Source organism: Rhinatrema bivittatum, chromosome 2, assembly GCF_901001135.1.
Source record: "Rhinatrema bivittatum chromosome 2, aRhiBiv1.1, whole genome shotgun sequence".
Taxonomy (NCBI): Eukaryota; Metazoa; Chordata; class Amphibia; order Gymnophiona; family Rhinatrematidae; genus Rhinatrema; species Rhinatrema bivittatum.
Window position 1 is genome coordinate 649,523,112 of NC_042616.1, and position 18,562 is coordinate 649,541,673.

At 45.4% G+C, this 18,562-nt stretch overlaps 1 protein-coding gene across 2 annotated transcripts in view; it reads left to right on the plus strand.

Moving 5' to 3' along the window:
• The window catches only part of NKAIN3 (sodium/potassium transporting ATPase interacting 3), a 1,185,646-nt gene that overhangs the window by 148,392 nt on the left and 1,018,692 nt on the right, over window positions 1–18,562 (plus strand). The gene's annotated exons all lie outside the window — the stretch shown is intronic.

Here is an 18,562-nt window from a genome sequence, read left to right on the forward strand (position 1 = left end):
AGTGTGGTTGTACCATGGCTTGATACAGAGGCAATGTGACATTTTCCATTTTATTCTCCATTCCTTTTAAGGTCATTCCTAGCAATCTATTTGCTTTTTGACTGTCGCCCCGTACTGAACAGAACATTTTAACAGATTGTCTGCAAGGACTCCATGGTCCTTTCCAGAACCCATCATTGTGTACCTGTAGTTGGGATTATTTTTCTCTATGCGCATCGCTTTGCACTTTTCCACATCAAATGTCATCTGCCATTCAGTTGCCCTGTCTCCTGTGTAAGCCTATGCACTCTGTTAATCAGTGACTTTCACCTTGTATTGCATACTCTGACTGCTGGTGGTAATACAGCAAAAGAAAAGTTTTGTCCTTGTATTTATTTATTTATTTATTTATTTATCTGTCCATTTATTTATTTACTTTAAATAGTTAGAAGCTGCCTAAATCCACAGCTCTAGGTGGCGTACACGCTAAAACATTCCTTATTTTATGGTTATTGTGGATCCTGAGGTAGTGAGGAGATAATAGTCAGAGGGGGGGCCACAGAGGGGTTTCTCATAGGATGAGATCCCTATCCAGCTCGGGCATTCTGCAAACGCTTCTAACCTCTGGGCTGCTTGACCCAATTTTTTTTTTAACCCTACCAAGAGACTGGTATTTGGCTGATTCAGATGCAAGACCCTCTAACATTATCTGTGTCCCCTCCGGGTTGGGTCACACAATCAATGGCATAGAACCAGAGGGTGTAAACCCATTTTAAAACCGTATTCACTTTGCATCAGAAACTTTGAAAGTAAGAGTGCATTCAAAATAAAGAATGCTGCTATTATTGTTTTGGTACAGGGACAGAGGAAAATAATACTGCTTGTAATTCTTGGCAGTTCTGAGAAATGTAAATGCAGGTCGTTAACTGGCTTGAGGCCATCCTTAAAGACTTTTCCTTTATTGTAACATTTCTTTCCACAGTTCATGTTTATAATAGCAAAAGTAACATTTTGATTAAGGGAAGTAATTGTATTTGGTAGTTGAGGAGTCTGAATTGTAAGTGTATTATTCCCCCAAAAATATTAAATGAAAAAAATCCTGCACACAATAGCCAAATAGAACTCACTATCCTTTCTGGTAAGGTAGGAATGTAGAAGGAATGATGAGTTTATCTTTAAAATAAAACACTATTATTGGCTTCTGTTATGGCCATATTTGTATTTTGTAAATTTTTTGTGCTCATTTGCAAAGCAAACAGAAGCAGTATTTTTTCAGATTTTGAACAGGAAACACATGATCAGCATACTGTAAATGAACTATTAATTCAAAGCATCATCTTTCTAAATGCTATAATACCAAAATAATTAACTTAATAATGATTTTTCATATCGGATCTATCCTCAACACATTAACTACTCATTAAAACCTGGCATTGCGTATTGATCCATCATTATGTCTGTTTATTCCATTCTTATGTAGAGAAAAACACTTATCAATTGCACCCATGAGTCCAAATTTATTGGAGCAGTTAAACGACATTTAATGTATTGTAGCTGAGAAGCAGTACTGGTAGACAAACCTATTATATTAATGGAGTTTTTGAATTACATTTCTCCAAGCACTGCATTAGCTTCCACAGAATTTCTTTGCAAGCCCAGTGACAGGTAAAGATAGTTTAGAATCTTTTTGAAATGTATTTGGTTCTGATTTGTTTGCTTAATGGATCTTCATTAGGGATAGGCATTCCACAGAAATGAAAAAGGAAATGCCTTCTGACCGGGCCATGGCATTGGACCTGGGTCCAGGCCTCTAAGCCTGGGCCTTGCTTAGGGCTAGGCTGAGGTTGCAGCAACCTACCTCGGCCTAGGCTTATGCAAGGCCAAGTCTTCAGTACAAGCTGGCCCCAAAGCTTCGGCCTTGCATGGGCTTAGGCCGCGGCAGGTTGCTGCAACCTTGACTTAGGCCCCACGCAAGGCCCAGCTTGGGCTGGAGCCTAGGCCATGTCTGTGGATTCCCCCCCCCGGACTAGGTAATTGGCGGCCAGGTAGGATCTTGACCCTGGTATTTTTCCAGGTGGGAGACATGGGTGGAGGTCGTGGGAATCCCTGAGCGGTCCCTGTTTATTTCTTTCCCATTTTTAGGAGGGTGGTTCAATGTCTATTTATTTATTTATTTATTTATCTATGCATGCACTTATTTATTTATTTATTTATGTATTTATTTGTGTATTTATCTATTTGTTTATTTATGTATTTATTTATTTAAACTAAAATAATAAAACAAACATTACACAAAATGAAATTCATGAGAAACAAGTCCCCCAAGAATAAAATGAAAAATGAAACGAAATTTCCCCCCCTTCCCACTCCTAGTCTGAATATTTAAAAATTGTTTGCTTTTCTTTCCAGCTCACCTTCTATAGCCATAGAAAAACCATTCAGGCAGCAGCAATAGCATTAGCTTCTATCGATAGCATCCAATCTTCCAGTGATTACCACTTTCTTATGAGTTTCATACCCTTGATAATATGAAGATAAAAGTGTGATTATTCATTTGTCGAACTGACCAGCATGCACTGAATTTTCAGTTCTTCTGAGTTTCCAAATAAAATCTCACGTGTACAACTTGAACTTATGATATTTTAGTTTATTTATTTTTTAATTTCTTTACCCGCATTTCTGTAATAATAATTAAAGTAATAGCAATTATAGACCACCTTTCCTGTCTATTGCTTTAAGGTGCTGAGCAGAATAAAACATAAACCTAAACCATGCATGAAAATGCACATAAAACATAATAATGACATTATAAAAAAGATTCCGTAGTAGACCAATGGCAGGAATACACAAAGGACTGTTGCGCTTCTCCCGCGGCTGGAGCCACAGGAGGTGCTTATCTGCGCAGCACGGAGGCCGCAGACGCCGGGGCCTTGCCTGCTGACTTCCCTGATGCCATGTGTTCCCGCGGCCCGGCCGCTATCTTGCTGGCGCAGCAGAAGCCATGCCGGGATCCCTCAATGCGGCAGGAGGCCGCCGACACTCCTTGCTCCCTGTGGGGGGAGGGGCCCTTTTTCCCGGTCCTTCCTATGGCAGGGAAGCCGCTCCTCGACCTGCCTTCACGGTTTGGACATTGCCGCTCCCTCGTCGGGCCTGTTCTGAGGCCTGCTCCGGCTCCTCCTCATGATGCCCTGCATTGCCACTGTCCAAGGTCCAGGACTTCCTCTTCCTGCTCCTCCTAAAGGGCAGGCCCACAACTCTCTTCCTCTTTTAAAGTTACAGTGCAGGTAATTGCCAGGTTCTTGTGGCTTGGTTTGACCTCTGTTGGAAACAGGATGCTGGTCTGACCCAGCATGGCAACTTATTATGTTCTTATGGCCCTCTTGGACTCCTCCCTGGGTGTAGTCTCTTCAAGCCCTACAAAAGGGCCTCTTCGCTACTTCAAGTGTGCCTTCACAAGAAGCTAGTCCTCCAGGAGCAAGTTCTCTCCAGAACTTCCTGTCTTCTGCTCCAGCCTGGTATCTCCTTGATTTTTCTGCTCCAAATTCTGTGATGTTCCTTGATGTTCCAAGTTCCTGTTCCAAGTTCCATGATGTTCCAAGTTCAAATTCCATAATTTTCCAAGTTCCTTGATGTTCCAAGTTCCTGTTCCAAGTTCCTTGATGTTCCAAGTTCCTGTTCCAAGCTCAGTGATGTTTCAAATTCCTGATGTCTCATGTGGCTCCACCATCCTGTCCCTGCGTGGTCCACGACCAGCCCGGTGGGGTTGTGTAGGGCGCGCAGTGGCCAAGTGGTCTGCGACCACCCCTACCGGGGTGTGTAGGGCGCTCGGTGGGATACCTGTGGTTGTCACTGAGGAACCTCCATGTCTCTGATCTCCTCAGCAGTACAAGTCTCCGAAAACTTGTTTTAACCTGAACCTGAATCTGAATCAGAACTCTGATCTCTCCTGGTTCGGAGCTCCTTGTACTTGCTCATCCTTTACGTCTGAGTCTTCCTAGCGCTCAGAGTCCTTCCAAGTCCTCGTCTCTTCGGATCTTCAATTCAAGTCCTCATCTCCTGTGTCCTCCCCAGAATTGGACTTGTCTCACCACAGGGGCATTCACCACTTGTCCCACGCTGGGGAGCGCCCCTAGTGCTCCCTTCCAACGCAGCGCAACAAGGACTGTATGAGGGGACTGAAGAACTAAGTCTTTAGACTCACTCTAAATGCCTGATAATTCAGCTCCTGTCTCAGGGGAGGAGGGAACAGGTTCCACTGTGCTGGGACAATGGTGGTGAAGGCCCTGGATTTAATTCTGACAAGTCTACAAATTTGGTATTTAACTTAATGACGGTATAGAAAATTTTTTAAATAAATAAATAAATAGATTTGCTTGATGGAATATGAAGAAAAGCTTCTGACTAACTTCATCTTGGACCATGCCAGGCTAGTTTCTCTGTTAGATGAAGATTTTAATTTAGTTCAGTTACTTTCTTGATTGCTTTTCTAGTATATAAAATCAAAGTGATATACAAGAAAATACACTTTGTTACAATATCAGGTACAGGTAAAATAATAAAAAAATTGTAGCAACTAAAACACGGAATTGCTACACAAACCAAACCACTACCTAATCCAGTCAGTGGCATTACACCTCCCTATACCCTATCCCGGGCAGCAGGAGTCGTGTTTATCCAAACATTACCTCCTGCTGCTGCAGGGCCAATCTCACAGCTCTTACCTCCCTTAGCCCCGCAGCAGCAGGAGATGGTGTTTGGATAAGCACGATTCTTTGTGATACCCAGGCCACTGAAAAGAGGATGAGGCTGCAATGGTCACCAGCGGACCCCGTCACGCTGGCGGCTGAAGACGAGGCCCAGAATCTGTGTGTGTGTGTGTGTGTGTGGCTGGGTGTGAGTTGGGTGGTGGCATGGCGACTGCCTGTGTGTGTGTGTGGGTGACTGCTTGTGTGGATGAGTACCTGGGTGTGGGAGTGAGAGCCAGGCTCTGGGTGTGAAAGAGAGAGAGAGAGCGCCTCAACTTTGCCGGCATCCGTTTTCTGAACCCATGGCTGTCAGCGGGTTCGACAACCGATGCCAGTAAAATGAAGCGTCGGCTGTCAGACCCGCTGACAGTCGCCGCTTCCGCCAATAAGGAGGCACTAGGGATGCGCTAGGAGAGGTGCCTGGGTGCAGATCAGGACAGCGGGCGCTCGCCTTGGAGTGCCGGCTGTCCCGCGGACTTTACTGAATGGGCCTCATGGTGCTAGAACTGTTCTAGGGAGTCAGTGCCATCACATACGTTGTACCTGACATGCGCCAAAATTAGGGGAAGCATGAATATGTTGGGCCGGTGCGTGCCGAGTGAAATTTAAAAGCCAATCAGATATGCACGAACTTGTCACTGTGTGCCCAAATGAAAAGTTTTTTAAAAAGTTGCATGACATGGACATGATCTGGGCGGGTCATGGGCATTCCAGGTACTAACCATGAAATTTGTTTGTAAATATTTATGCGCACTGGCGTGTGCTGGGGTCCCCTGCCACTATGGAGATGTGTAAGTAGTAAAACAAAAACATATAGGCAGATGAGCGGGATTTTAAAGGGCTAACTGAAGGGAAGGGAGGATATTAAACTAATGGGGTCTGGAAGTCCTATCCCTTATCTGGGAGAGCTGGGATTGAACTGGCAAATCGGCCAATGGCATCGGCGCATGTGTGTGTGTGTGGCTCTTAAAATTCCACCATTTATGTGGTAGGAGCAGCATTTACGCTCACAGGCATGTGCTTGCTTAAAATTGCACGTGCATGTGCGTGCGTCAGGCTATTTTATAACAAGCGTGCGTATAGGTGTGTATGTTATAAAATGGCCACATCCCTAGGCACAGGCTGACAAACGATCGTACATGTGTGCCCGCATGCTGCATTGAAAGTTATCGGCCCTGTCTAGCTTTTCCAACTTCTGGGCCTCTCACCATGTTTCCAACATCACAGTGGCACCCAGTTCCCATTGCTTGGCTTCCCCAGGGGTCACCCTGTGCTGCATGAACTGCTTAGTGACACGTGTGAGCAGAATCAACCCCAAGCTGCAGCCTGTTGATGCCTTCTGCCTTGGGTATCCCGCCACTTGTAATAAATACAGGGGGGGGCAGATTTTCAAAACCTACGCGCGTAAATCTAGGTGGATTTACGCGCGTGGGGGGGGGGTTATGCGCGTCGAGCCTATTTTGCATAAACTCGGCGATGCGCGCAAGCCCCGGGATGCGTGTAAGTCCCAGGACTTGAAAAAATGGGTCAGGCATGGGCGGGACGGGGCAGTCCGGGGGCGTGGGCATGGCCAGAGGCCTCTCCACTGCTGCCGGCGCGCGCAATCTAAACCTGCCCAGAGGCAGGCGTAAATAACAAAACAAAGGTGGGGGGGATTTAGGTAGGACGGGGGCGGGGAAGGGAGGGGAAGGTGGGGGTGGGGGTGGGGGGGGGCGGAGGGAATGGAGGAAGGCTGCGCGGCCCAATGCACGCAAGTTTCACAGTTGTGCACCCCCTTGCGTGCGCTGACCCTGGATTTTATAACATGCGCGTGGCTGCGCACGCATGTTATAAAATCGGGCGCACATTTGTGCGCGCCGGGTTGCACGCACAAATGTACGCCCGCACGCAGCTCTTAAAATCCGGCCCAGGATGTACAATATATATAACGATATGAACAATTGTTAACAACATAGAACAATTCAAGAAACCTTATTGCATTTAGTTATCACACGCAAGAAACTACTCATTAGGGTGGGAGAGTGGGTGGCTCTTTGGCAAGTGCTGCTCAAAATGTCTGTGAGGTAAATAAACTCCACCTTTTTTCCCCCATCTAACCTTTCAATCTCGTGTACACGTGCAGGATTCCAGACTGAGGGGTGATGGAAGCCAATCCCCTTGAGACTTGGCTCCCAGAACTCTGCCTCGGATCCCGTTCCTTCTGAAATGAAACATGCACGTTTGTGTGTTTAACATATCATATTATCCAGTTTTCAAATCTTGGCATATCGTGAGAATGCAGTGCTGACTTAAGACACATACACGCCACGTGCAAGCATATTTTTCACAAACTGGGAGTCATTGTTATTACGTTCCTTTGAAAAATACCCACAGCCCTTGTTTTTTCAGAAAATGAAAGGGCTGCTTCAACAAAAGGAAGAAAAGAACTGATAAAGCATGCAGGAACAGATTTGCTTTCAGAATTATTGATGCTTGTCGCTAGTCACCATTCTCTGGAGAAGGAGAATGGATAATTATATCTACAGCTGTGCTTTAAAGTGTTCTTTGATGCCTAGTTTAAATATGAGGTGCATCCATCCTCTTAATGTATTTTCTCTATGACTTAAAAAAAGAGGCAAGTCCTCCATTAAATTTAGATATGCACCGACTCCCTTGCATTAAGTAGTGTGTTTGCCCTGCTAGCCAACTTGGATTTGTAGACATAAAGGTCAGTGAATAAGTTGGTCATGGGGCATTGACTTTCTCACTCATTACCAGATAGAGTTTTCCTAAAGCTGAAAAGCCTGCTGTCTGTTTTCCCACCCCTCTGTGAACCCATTCACTCCCCATCTATCCTTTTAATTTGCTACTCATACCACTTTGGAAGTGAACACCACCTCTGTAAGGGAAACAGTGATTGGCTTGTTTGTTTCAGCAGCGTCACGCCTGGCTCTTTTTCTTTGATCTGATGGAGAAAGAATAATTCTGGAAAGCTAGAAACAGATGCCCAATAAAAAAGGTACTGCTTACAACTTAATTGTTGACCTTTGTTTCACTGTAATTAAGAAGCATTTTAAATGAAAAAGTATCAGAGAATTAAAACAATAAACAGCTATGCACCTTATGTACTATTCCAAAAATATTCAAAAAAAGGTGCTTCCCAATTCAAGAATTAAAAACTATGAATTAAAAATCTCCAGGGAATGGTATCAGAGTTTAGAATGTGCTTAAAGTTCTTAGGGGTAGATTTTAAAAGAAGCGCGATCAGCCTACTTTTGCTTGCGCATCAGACTCAAGCAAAAGTACGCTGGATTTTAGTAGATACGCGCGGAGCCGCGCGTATCCACTAAAATCCTGGATCGGCGCGCGCAAGGCTATCGATTTTGTATAGCCTGCGCGCGCCGAGCCGCGCTGCCTCCCCCCGTTCCCTCCAAGGCCGCTCCGAAATCGGAGCGGCCTTGGAGGGAACTTTCCTTTGCCCTCCCCTCACCTTACCCTCCCTTCCCCTACCTAACCCACCCACCCGGCCCTGTCTACACCCCCCCCTTACCTTTGTCGGGGGATTTACGCCTCCCGGAGGGAGACGTAAATCCCCGCGCGCCAGCGGGCCTGCTGTGCGCCGGGCCGCGACCTGGGGGCGGGTACGGAGGGCGCGGCCACGCCCCCGGACCGTAGCCACGCCCCCGTACCCGCCCCCAAAACGCTGCCGACACGCCCCCGGAACGCCGCGACGACCGGGCCCGCCCCCCGACACGCCCCCCTCCGAGAACCCCGGGACTTACGCGAGTCCCGGGGCGCTGCGCGCGCCGGGAGGCCTATGTAAAATAGGCTTCCCGGCGCGCAGGGCCCTGCTCGCGTAAATCCGCCCGGTTTTGGGCGGATTTACGCGAGCAGGGCTCTGAAAATCCGCCCCTCAATGCATAGGCTCTTGCCTGCAATGGACTGCAACCTCTATCCTTAGAAAAGCTCTCTGGATCACCTCATTTATCTTTTCTCCACCTACAATTAATGCTTTATTTGAAAAACGTTTTATTACAACTTTTAACTTTTTTGTTAAGTTTTAATTATCAAAAAATCAAAATTCAACATTTTTTTTTCTTATTTGCCATTTCGCCAAATTCCAACATAAGTGGAAAGAATCAACCTCACACGTACATATCAGTCGACGTGAGGTATCCAAAATTCAAAAAAGTGATGAAAAAGTTCTAAGCCCCGCATTGGGACTAGAAGTACTCATATGGTCTTTATTTGAAGCAGAGCAGTCAAAAGATGAAACATTGATTCAACAACGGTAAGTCCCCCGACACAACCGTGTGTCGCATTAAAGCGGCATCGGGAGGGACTGAGAATGCAATATAAAATAAAATAAAGATATCCTTTAGAAACTATCCCAATATCAGTTATGAGCAAAATGACGACAGCCCTCCAGGGCCCATAAAAAGAGAACACATACTGGCACAGGGAGCAGTGATTCGGTGATTCAGTGCGTAAAGGAGTGCTGACAGTTACAGCAAGAGACAGAAGCTGAAGATCAAAAACAGCAGGGGCTTCTACGGCAGACTCAGAGTTACAGAAAAAAAGAGAGATTCAAAATGATCTAAAAGCACCCAACTAATCTTTGTGTTCTCTGGCTGCCTGCAAAAGTCTATACATTTTCATTGAAGAAGTTAATTTATGTTCACGCTCTAAAGCAGCTATTTTCCCCCTGTAAGACCTCCTGCTTTTTTGTGTTTTTTTTTTTAATTTATCAAATGTTTTTCAGAATTTACAAAGAACACCTTTGCAAACGAAAGAGACTTTCAAATGGAAATCAAATCCAATAGAAACTCAGGGAAATAAGCATATAGAAACCAATTTTCTCTTATTCTTTTCATAGGAAATAAGCGGGAGAGAGAGAGAGGGAAAATTAGAGGAGACAATGTCTGAAACCAAAAGAAAATACTTGCAAGGCTGCATGATACCCTAATTCCCTTAATGGATCCTCCCTTCTCTGTATATAGCAGGTCATTGTATCCTACCATTTATGAACTCCCGTAACTGATCTAGACTGAAGAAAATATATGTGTTTCCAGATAACTTAATTACACATTTTGGGACCGATGCAGTAAAAAGAGCGGAAAGCGGGGCCCGCTTTCTTAACGTACGCATGGCTCCCGCAAGGGGGGCTCATGCTATACCCAAATTAGGGTGTTGTGCTAGCAAGGAGGTGCTAGGGTCACTGGCGTGACCTTAGCGCCTCCTTGCTAACGCGACCCCGCCGCGGCTGCGCTTGGCTGAGCAGATTGTATTGCATCGGCCTCTTACGGGGGAAACGTAATAAGAAACTAGCCCCAGAGCTAATATTTCAGACCGCATTGAAAGAAAAGCCTTTCTACGCAGCCGAGTAGTTCTCAAGAGGTCTGGGTAAATACGCACTAAACCACCTAGGTAGGGTACGTTTAAATTCTTGAAATAATTTTTCATAATCTGGCTTAAATCCTGTTCAGAAAAAAAGGTAACAAAAAGAGCAGCTCGTTCAATTATCTCCATATTAGAATTTTCAAGGTCGTCAGTTACATTATCAATTTCTGTCCGCTCATTCGTCTGAAACTGCTGTGTAGAACCCTGTCTCTGTGGTAGAAAACATTATTTTTTTTTAACTGCCGGAGCCGTTTCCACAGGAATCTTGAGAACCTCTTGCATATAGCTCTTAAAGGTCAGTAGAGGCAACTCGCCCAAAAGCTTAGGGAAATTCAAAAGTCTCACATTTAGGTGCCGCAGGTAGTTCTCCATCGATTCCAGTCTTCTTCATGAAGCAATCGGGTCCCGTACAGACACAGCATTTAAATCATGTAAATCCTGAATATCCTTAGTGCCTGAATGGAGTCAGCATTCTCCTGAAATAACAGCCGGTGATCACTTTCAATTGAATCAAGCCTTTGAGTTACAGTTTCTAAGGATCAGGACTGTTCATTAAATTTAAGAGCAATACCTGCTATTAGGTCCCATAGGGACTCCAAGGTGACTACCACCAGTTTTTCTAATCTCCAGAAGGCGTAGATGGTGGGCTCCTAACTCTGCTGTGCTTCCACCCTCCACCCTGACTCCCTCGCCCAGTCCTCTCCTCTCCTGGGCTTCAGGGCACTGCCTGGGACGGAACCATTTCCCCAGCTGAACTAATGCCGGCAAATCCTCCCGCCTGAGTCAGCCTGGTGATGTCATCCACCTGTGACTCAGCTTTGTCGACGACAAGCAGGGGAGAAGCTCGTGGCAGTGCCTAAGGAACCGGTGGGCTCAGAGACAATTCCCCAGGCGAAAACGGCACTCCTCTTCCCGAATTGCCAGTGGGGCTCGACGCCCTATTTTCTGGGGTAAGGACTGCAAACTCAGATATAAAACACTGTCCTGAGGGGATATCCAAGACTGGAGGAAAGATTCGTATTTTCCTCTTCCTTTTCTGAGGCATACGCTCAATAAAGGTAATATTTTATTTCAAAAAAGAAATTCAGGAATCAGAGCAGCATGAGATGCATCCTTTCAGGCAGCCATCTTAGTTCTCTCTCAGACTTCCTGCTTTTAAGTCCCCACCCTCGTTGCATGGGAGGCAAAAGTTCTTACCATGAAGTTCTTACCATGAAGAATTGCATTACGAGTTTCCCATATGAGTGCTGGATGATAATCCGAGGGTGTTCAAAGTGAGGATTCCCTAATAAAATCCTGGCCTATTATCAAACCAGGAATGTCAAATTGAATTTTAACAGAAACTAGATTATGGTCAGATAAAAGAGGGTAAAATATAAAGGAAGAAACTTGAGATAAAATAAAGGAAGAACCCAAAAAATAATCAATTCTACTATTAACATTGTGCTCCACAGAAAAGAAGGTATAGCCCCTGCAAGTTGGGTATTACTGTCTCCAGATAGCCAAAACCCCAAACTGCTTAATCAGGTCTTTCACACTGGATGGCAGAGTGACAGAATTAGCAGGCAGAGAAGATCTGTCCAACTCAGACTGCAGACTGACATATCACTCACCTCCAAGGAGTAGTTAATCCACCCCAAATGAAACCAACCTATTGGAGACAGCTTAGAAAAGGTTTTCTGACCAACATTTGAGCCATATATAATAACCAGAGGAAATGAGGTAAAAAATATTTCACAAATGAGAATAATATATCTCCCTTCTGAGTCAGAACATAATTTCTTTACCTTCAGAGGTAAAGTTTTGTGACTCAGAACACAAACCCCCTGCTCTTGTAATTGTATGAAGGGAAATACACCTCACTGACCCAGCCTTGTTTGAATGCAACTGCAGTTAGACAGGAATTTAATGCGAGCCAACCATGTATTCTTGATGAGTTTGTGAAAGCAACAAGCTGAATATTGTCAGCCTGAAAATAGCCACTAAAGCCATAATCTTGTGTAATGACCCTCTGTGATGGATTATGAGGATGATCTAATCTCTTTTTGAGCTAGGATAGGAAGAGGTAGTAGAGGGAGGGCTTCACATTGGAACAGCTCTTCCGCTGAGGTTGCTGGCATGGCCAACCCCTTGCTGATTATAAAATCAGTCTGCAACATCGCAAAGTGTGGCATTTGAGTTAGAGAGCTGGAGTGTTTACCTTAGAGTTTGTTCCCCTGCTCACAGCTCACCATAACACCTAGATTGGGAGGGAGGCCTGTTCCTTCTGGGTCCGAGTTTCATACATTTTGTTGATGATTGTTGAACTTATCCTTTTGAGGTTTCCTTCCTGTGAGAGTCCTGATACTCCTGGCTGGAGGATTTTGGGGGAGTTCGATAGCTAGGTTAGATTAGGAGATAGAGACCATTCTGCTGCTCTCCATCCCGCAAACCGTGGGTTGGATCAGGGATGACTCACACCCATTTTTGTGATTTTTGCCTGAGTTATTGGGGAGGAAGTTTGTTGCGACCCTTCCTACCCTGAAGAGGGGACATCTGAGAGAGCTGTTGTGTTCTCTGCTGTCTGGACCTTTCCTAAGAAAGAGTCTGTTTTGTCATCTGAAAAGGAGATATGTGAGTAAGACCTATTGTGACATTCTGAGCACACTCACTAGGAGTCTTCAGCCAGGGGGTGAAGTGCCAGTAATTGGGGAGAAGTACCAGTAATTGGAAGGGGATTTTTTTCCACCCATCTAGGATACCCCTGTCCTCCTTGCCAAGTTCTGGAGGATGAGATGTTGTCCTGGTCCATTACTAAGAGACACTTGCGTAGATAAAGAAAAGAATAGAGAACTGTGATTTAAAGCCATTTATGCCAAGATCTGATGTGTGAGATGCCAACTTTGCTATTCAAGAACCTGTATGTAAAGGCTTATTTTGGACATTCTACCTGAATGTCCAGAGTATTTTGTTGGCATTCACATCCCTTGAAGGTGAAAGTGAACTGATACCTTCCTAGGGTATGGAATTGAGTCATCCTTGCCTTAGGGTCTTGAAGGATTTATTCTTCCCCCTGCTGGAAACGAGCCCTGTTCTGGGAGCCTGCTGAAGTGTGTGAGAGTGGGGGAGAGAGATTTGGAAGGCAGCTCTGGCATGTGCCCCTGTCCAAGGCAATGACCCAGCCATGGCTGCAACTGGACTAAAGTGGTTAGTTTGGCCAAATAAAGGTTAAATCAAATTGATGCTAAAATAAAGCCCTGCTGGTGCCTGTGGACTAATGGGCAGATTCAGTTTGTTCCCAGGTACCTTTAAAAATACGATTAGTAAGGGAAGAACAGAAGCATTTCAGGACACAGCCCTCCAAACCTAGGTCTTGCAAATGCTGCAGCATTAATGTACGGTTGATTGAAGTGGAAGTTGCGCTCACATCAATTAGGATCAAGAAGATATATTTACCAGAGTCAATTTTTACCCTAATTCAATTAGTCAATGCTACTAAGGCTGTCTCCGTACTAAAGTCAGGTCTAAACCCTGATTGTCTCAAGTGAAATGCAACCAAGCCAAGTTCCATTCCCTTAGTAAGTTTAGATGGAATTGGGCCATTTTTTTGTTGCCCTTCTCTGCACTTTTTCTAGTTCTTCTATCTCATTTTTGATGATCAGCAGCCATAATTGCACACAGTACTTCAGACCTATTAGTAAAAATTTGTAACTTATTAAAATCATCCATTGTACCTGAAGACTGGAGGATAGCAAATGTAACCCCAATATTTAAAAGGGCTCCAGGGGCGATCCGGGAAACTACAGACCGGTTAGCCTGACTTCAGTGCCAGGAAAAATAGTGGAAAGTGTTCTAAACATCAAAATCACAGAACATATAGAAAGACATGGTTTAATGGAACAAAGTCAGCTTGGCTTTACCCAGGGCAAGTCTTGCCTCACAAATCTGTTTCCCAATTTTTGAAGGAGTTAATAAACATGTGGATAAAGGTGAACCGGTAGATATAGTATACTTGGATTTTCAGAAGGCGTTTGACAAAGTTCCTCATGAGAGGCTTCTAGGAAAAGTAAAAAGTCATGGGATAGGTGGCGATGTCCTTTCGTGGATTGCAAACTGGCTAAAAGACAGGAAACAGAGAGTAGGATTAAATGGGCAATTTTCTCAGTGGAAGGGAGTGGACAGTGGAGTGCCTCAGGGATCTGTATTGGGACCCTTAATTTTCAATATATTTATAAATGATCTGGAAAGAAATATGATGAGTGAGATAATCAAATTTGCAGATGACACAAAATTGTTTAAAGTAGTTAAATCACAAGCAGATTGTGATAAATTGCAGGAAGACCTTGTGAGACTGGAAAATTGGGCATCCAAATGGCAGATGAAATTTAATGTGGATAAGTGCAAGGTGATGCATATAGGGAAAAATAACCCATGCTATAATTACACAATGTTGGGTTCCATATTAGGTGCTACAACCCAAGAAAGAGATCTAGGTGTCATAATGGATAACACATTGAAATTGTCGGTGCAGTGTGCTGCGGCAGTCAAAAAAGCAAACAGAATGTTGGGAATTATTAGAAAGAGAATGGTGAATAAAACGGAAAATGTCATAATGCCTCTGTATCGCTCCATGGTGAGTCCGCACCTTGAATACTGTGTACAGTTCTGGTCGCCGCATCTCAAAAAAGATTAATTGCGATGGAGAAGGTTCAGAGAAGGGCTACCAAAATGATAAGGGGAATGGAACAACTTCCCTACGATGAAAGACTAAAGAGGTTAGGACTTTTCAGCTTGGAGAAGAGACGACTGAGGGGGGATATGATAGAGGTGTTTAAAATCATGAGAGGTCTAGAATGGGTAGATGTGAATCGGTTATTTACTCTTTCGGATAGTAGAAAGACTAGGGGGCACTCCATGAAGTTAGCATGGGGCACATTTAAAACTAATCGGAGAAAGTTCTTTTTTACTCAACGCACAATTAAACTCTGGAATTTGTTACCAGTGGATGTGGTTAGTGCAGTTAGTATAGCTGTGTTTAAAAAAGGATTGGATAAGTTCTTGGAGGAGAAGTCCATTACCTGCTATTAAGTTCACTTGGAGAATAGCCACTGCCATTAGCAATGGTAACATGGAATAGACTTAGTTTTTGGGTACTTGCCAGGTTCTTATGGCCTGGATTGGCCACTGTTGGAAACAGGATGCTGGGCTTGATGGACCCTTGGTCTGACCCAGTATGGCATTTTCTTATGTTCTTATGTTCTTACTCAATGTGTGGCCTACCATAGATTGATACAGATGCATTATCTCCAGTTTTTGTTTTCCATTCCTTTCCAAATAATTCCCAACATTTTATTTACTCTTTTGGCTGTTGCTGCTGCACATTGAGCTGAAGATTTCAATGTGTTGTCCACAATGACCCCCAAAGTCCCTTTCCTGGAGGCTAACTGTTAAAACAGAGCTCAGCTTTGTGTTCCTATTGTTAGGATTATTTTTTCCGATATGTTTTACTTTGCATTTGTCTACATGAAATTTCATCTGCCGTTTAGATTCCCGGATCCCCCCCTCGTATCTTTGATGTTCTCCAGCAATTACTCACAATCTGTTGCGATCCCCCCTGCTGCTGCGCTACAGGAGGTCTCTTACCTTCCTCCAGAGGCCGCTCTGAAGCCAGGGCCTCGCCTACGTTCCATCCGGGACTTGCTCCAGGGCCTGAGAGGCCTAGCGGTGCCTGTGGCTTGCATGCCTCTGCGTTTGGACTTCCTGGTTTCCAGCCACGCCCGTTTCCCTAGGGGCTGGCCCGCAGCTCTCTACCCCAGTTATAGGACCAGCGGTGGGCGGTCCTGGCAAGCTCCTCCCAGGGAGTTGCCTTCTACCTCCAGTATTTAAGGACTTTCTGTTCACTTGCAACTGGCCTGCGTATCATGCTCTACAGTTGTCTGTAACCTTGCCTGATCCAGGTCTACCGTGGTCTGTCTTGCTTAGATGGTACCTTGTCTCGATGTCTCTTTCTGACCTTGCCTAGATGTCTGTTCCTGTTCCTGCCAGCCGTAAGGGCTTCGGATGTCAGTATCCCAACATCGGAGTTCCTGTTCGCCTGGGTCTTCCCCGCACCCTCCTTTCCTCAGCGTGGTCCGTGACCAGCCTTCCTGGGCTGTGTAGGGCGCGTCTGGGACGGGGTGGTCCGTGACCAGTCTTGCTGTGCTGGCTGAGTAGGGCGCCCTGATGGACGCCCTACTCAGCCATGTTTCCGTCCAGCCTTGTCTACAGTGTCTTGCTTCAGCCCTTGCCCGGATGTCTTCGTGTCTCTGCCTTGACCTACGTCCTCGTCTGGTTCCTGAGCCTTCTGTCCTGTTGGGCCCTGGAGTGGGCAACAGGAGGGATTCGTCCCACGGGCTCTTGAGCTTCTGCCAGCCGAAGGGGCTTCGGATGTCAGTATCCCAGCATCGGAGTTCCTGCTCGCCTGGACCTTTCCTTCTTGCTTCAGCCCTTGCCCTGATGTCTTCAGTGTCTTGCTTCAGCCTGTCTTGGATGTCTGCTTCAGCCCTCGTCTCACGTCCTCAGTGTAAGGACTCTGTCTGCCCTCGCCTCCGTCCGGCCTGCTGCCCATTGCCGTTCCCTGCGGCAGGTCCGAAAGGGCCGGGAACAGTCGGAGGACCATTCATTAGTCAACTTCCCCATGTTGGCTACCATGGGCATGCAGGTCCGGCTGAGGGTCGGACTCCCTGCTTCTGTTCCTGCCTGCCTGGCTCACCATGCCTGCTCAGCTCACCTCCCACGGTGTGGCTGGGGCTCCTCCCTAGCTTTCGCCGTGGCCCAAGGGCTCACCACCCGCTTACGACGACCGCGCCCGCGCGTGCTCGTAACACAATCTGCTTATATTTTAACAACATTGAATAATTTTATCTTTTTTTGCAAATGTGATCACTTCCCTCATAGCTCCTTTTTCTAGATCATAAATGAGTATGTTAAATATCAATGAATATGTTAAACTCACCACTGCTTTATGTTGCAATGTCCATCCTTATAAACCTCTTTGTTCTGTCTCAGTATGTTTTCCACAGATAAATATCAAATGATTCACAGCCATGAAGTACCTGTAATTTGCAAACACTTTAATGAACAGTTATCTTTTGTGTAGGTGGGGTGAGATTTTTGTTACTGGAATATAAGCAGAACTCATATTTACAGTATCCTGTGACAGAGGTACCTGAGCACCTCTTATTCTTTGTACAGTCTCTTCATCATTAGATTTAGGATGTAATTACTCACCTTTTCGAACCCCTGCTCAAGGTGAATTACAGTCCAGGTACAAGTTGGAGCCCGAGGCAATGCTGGGTGAAGTGTAGTCGCGAGCTGTCAGGGCCTTCAGAATTTGCAAATTGCAGTATTTCATGGTTGTGAATCTGAGAGTGAGATTGCAGGCGGTGGGGAATAAGGAGAGGAGATTGAGGGAGCAAGACTGATGGGGATTGGGGGCATGGGGTGTATGGGAGGGGGTGGAAGGAGTAAGACTGCTAACGACTGGGAGAATACTATAGGGTATATGGGAAAGGGGGTTGAAGGGGTTGCGGGAGCAAGATTGCTGGGGACTTGAGGAAAAGTGTGGGGGGGGCGGGGAGGTGAGTGATTTGATGGAGCAAGATTGCTGAAAACATAGGATGGGCAGGTATGGGGGAAGGGAGAGGAGGCTTAGAGGAAGTGTGTGGGAGGGGAGAAGGGGCTGAGGGGGAGATTGTTGGGAACTTGGAAGCTGGAATGGGAGAGGGGTTGAGGGGTGCAATATTGCTGGGGGATTGGGAGAGGGGTTAAGGGAGTGAGACTGCAGCGGACTTGGGGGGCTGGGAGGAGAGAGGGAGCTGATAGAGCAAGACATGGGGTCTCAGTGGGGAGGTGTGTGCGGGGATAGGGAGTTGAAGGAGCGAGACTGATGGTAACTTGATGGTGGGAAGGGAGATGGTTTTGAGGGAGCAAGACTAAGGATTTGGGGGGGGGGGTTTGGAGGGTAGAAAAGGTTTTTATTTATTTATCTATTTATTTAGTTACAGCAATTTATAACCCACCCAATTACCGCCACTGTTCTGGGTGGTTTACAACATCACATAATAATGCAACCTTTAAACAGAATTTTAAAAATACACCACACCCACACACATACCATATATATATACACACAACTTAAACATTACTCATAAGTCTTGTGGTACAAATAAGCCTTTATCTGTTTGCGAAATGCACAGAAATCCTACAGTTGTCTCAGAGAGAACATTCCACAGACATGGGGCTGTACTAAAGAAAGCCCTATTTCTCATTTCCTATTTCTCATTTCCTTCATTCTCTCCTTAGCAACAATAGGAACCACTAACAAAGCAGAATTCTGAGACCATAAGGGTCTATTAGGAGTGTTACTAGCTACCGCCTCCTTATAATAATCCTAGCCCTATCCCTACAGGGTACTAAAGGTCAAGGGCAGTATTTTAAAT